The sequence below is a fragment of the Eschscholzia californica genome, unplaced genomic scaffold (genome assembly GCF_041429995.1).
Source record: "Eschscholzia californica isolate CP2 unplaced genomic scaffold, dmEscCali1.0.p SCAF_44, whole genome shotgun sequence".
NCBI classification, from domain to species: Eukaryota; Viridiplantae; Streptophyta; class Magnoliopsida; order Ranunculales; family Papaveraceae; genus Eschscholzia; species Eschscholzia californica.
In genome coordinates this window covers 41,449-45,000 of record NW_028238466.1, presented here as the reverse complement: position 1 = coordinate 45,000, position 3,552 = coordinate 41,449, and positions in this window count along the sequence as shown.

Sequence of the window (3,552 nt, the reverse complement as noted above, 5' to 3'; positions counted from 1 at the left end):
GTCGAGGTTTAAAATTATACCTCATGCCTTAGACTGTGTATGAATCTCATACTATGTCTTAGGTGACAGTTCAGTTTGACTACCGTGGTAGTCAGTTTTAAACTTTGCTAATTATCAATTAATTTGAAGACGGTTATCTTCAACCTTGATAATTTCTAGTAACTTTTACTAGAGTTAAGGCTTTTAATTCTTTATGTAGTATTTGCAACAGTTCCCGGCTTAAAACACTTTTAGCCTACTTTCCTTCCATGTCTGGAAGTTTGCTACGATGACATGTTCAACTTTTATACTACTTCATCCTTTAGCCTTCTAGGATGTTTCTAAGTAGTGTTTCGGTTTTCAAATCCGAATTTGGATGTTTAAATGCTAATCATATCCAATATGATTGACTTTATGTATTCGAACATAAATCTCTCTCTCATGCTTGTTTGCTACGTCGGTGTCTTTTAAAACTCCGATTTAGCAACGCTCTTAGTCATGAGTTTTGGGTCGAAATTCTTTTAGACTTTCCGAGTCTTAGATTTTCTGTTTCGGATCTCAAGCATCTCAGCGTACTGAGTCTCTCCAATCCTATCATCCTTTTGATCTATGCTTATAGATCTTCAGATGCCCAAAATGGCATTTCATCCTTTTGTGTGTGGTCCTTTATTGAGTCAGTTTGTTACTGTTATACAACATCTTATGTCGTACTCAATCTTTTGTATGTACTCAGCATACGGACCCGGAAGGTTTGTTTCTCCCACTTACCTTCTTGAAATTTCGTGATTCAAGATTTTCTTCATTCCTCAGGAATCAAACTTCTTTGATTGCCTTTTGAATCGAAGATTCTAACTCTTGCGTGCTTTTAATCCGTCGATAGATTTCTTAAGCATGCTTGTGGACATAACTTGATTGGAAGAATCTTTATTCTTCTTGTCTCGTTTCGGGAAACATGAATGTTTCCATCCTTCTCAGTTTTCTATTTTGGAAAACCAATTTAGGTCTTCTGTTGACTTAAATTATCAAGCTTCATGTCTTGACGAGATATGGATTCCACGATGATTTTGGCTTCTAGCCAAAATCTAGAGTCAGTTTCCGTTTCTGCGCAGGTCTTTTATCTCTTCAGAAATAACCTTTATTTTCTGAGTCTTTAAGATTTTATTTTGACCTTTCAGGGCTTTTGAACAACAATTTGGAGTTATCTCAACTACTTTGAGATATTCCTTTAGAGACACTTTCACTCGCTTTGAGAGTTCTCCTGCGAATGACATTCGCTTTTGTGCGGTGGGTTTACAAGATCATATCTTTAACCTTTCCTTTTCCAAGGAGTCGCAGTTTGTTGCTCTTGGTCGAATTTAATCGTCTTGTACAAGTTTCATGATTGTTCTTCATGAAACTCCATGATTTTTCTCATGATCGAATTAAATCGACTTGTACTTTTCTCCCACTTATTCTTGTAATAATTAGTGTTTTTCTCCCAGATTACTAGGTGCGCTAATTATTAGAAGAATACTATCATGAGCAACAAACACTTTGTTCTCTTGATTGGTTATGGAAGAAGCCCAAATTTCTTTTAAAAAAGAAATTGCGTCAGATATTAGCTAGTTTTGTAATGCTTTTACAAATTTAGCTTTAGACGGAATTTTGGTAAGTGTGAAAACAATCGTTTATAGAATATGTCCCAAAATATTCGGAAGACTGGCTTAAACCCATCTTTGATCGAATTATGCATAGCAATGTTCGATTGCTCCCACTGAATCCACCATCCGTCGGATGTGTTCCATGGAGCAGAGTTGGGAAACTGTTTCTCAACTCCTTTGATGGTTATCAAGTGTTTGACTCAAGTTTTCACTATCTTGTCAAAGTGATTCTTTACTTCGGTTTGTACTTTGTTTGAACCTTTCAAACATTCTGACTTATACTTTATGATTTGTACGTTTCCATACTTCATGAAGTTGTCAGAGTACGTATTTGAAGTTTCTCTCGTTAGCTTCTGCAAGTAAACTTATAGGTCTGCATAACACCGTATGAGTCCTAATAGATTACTAGTCTTTATGCCTTTTGAAAAGGGTGACTTTGTCAATTAGTCCTTAAGACCCAATTTACAATGCTGAAGTTTAATGAGTTTGAATCTCTTGATTTTAGCCATTATCAATGTTAACCTTCAGTTAATTTTATCACTGGTTTAAAACATCAGACGTTTCTAGAAGAACAAAATAATCACTATTAAGTTCTAAGCTAGATCAGTGTCTAAAAGAAGACTTCGATCCCTTTCAGCATCCCTAGCATCACTGCTTCTGCTCCCTCTTGGATCTTTACTTCTTTTAGTCAAGTATGTAATTCCCTTAAGCTCCACGGAGCCGCACATCCGGTTTAAAATACCTGATGAAGGAATTTTACGATACTTGTTTTTAACTTTGTTAACAAGGATACGGAACCGGAATTCATAATTCCATTCCATTTGTCCTCCAGGTGCTAAAGGTAGTTTCCTTTTAAATGGTCTAGCCATTGTTTGGAAACATTCACAGTAATGAGGAATACTCTTGATCATGTACTCGGCAACTGCTTTTCTTTGATCAAATGTTTGCCTCACTTGACTGACCCTTTGCCCTTTTGAATCCCAAGAGCTCTTTCTTAGATTCTTTGTACCAAATCTCAAGAACCTTTCTTAGATTGGATATTCCCGTATGTTCTGCTCAGTTTGACCGTAACAACCTGAGTGACTCATCTAAGGTCTTATCTATCTTTGTTCAATCGATATTGAATTGGGTGATAGATGTATTCTGTTGTCTTCCCTTAGGATGACTTTCAGATTGCCTTGGAGGTCTCGTACCTCCCCATTTATGACTTCTGTAGGAATTTCTTCCTTAGTTTGTCTTAATGGTTATGCTAGCATCCATTACTCTTCCAAAGAGAATGTTATACGATTGCTTGCAAAAGGCTTTTGACCTTCTCTTGTATGAGTCAACATTAGGATTGGGTATTCTAGTGACCTTCCTTTTGAATCTGAGAACTATTCTCGGATTCATTCTTCCATTCTAGGAAGTGGATCAACACCTCCCATAGGTGTGATTCAATTGTTGAAACCGTTTCTATGTGTCATCTTAAAAACTACATAAAGAAATGACAAAGTTTTAAAACTCGTTATCGTTTTTGAAAAACTTAGTTTTCCCACATTATTCAATAAAAATCGTCCCCGATTGAATAAGTGATTCCAAGACCCCAGTTCTTCGGAGTAAAGCGGACGAAGGCCCTACCCTTTGACTCCGTCGTTCCGGGTGAGTGAACTACTTCACTGATCATACCTTATGACTCTTGGTTGATAGATTTCATTAATGAATGACTAATCTATCCTTTTGCCTCGAGTATCCAAGACTCTCTTGCTGATCTCGTTGAGTAGAACCATTTAGACGTGTAGGCCTCTTCTATAGACCTACCCGCATTGTCCCAAGGTAGAGGAGGTACTCTGCGAAGGCCGACCCACCTTCCTCGAACAAGGGCGCAACGAGTGTCTTAATCTGGATAGGCGATTACTCAAGATTACTTTTGGGGACTTTTACGCTAGTCTGGCGT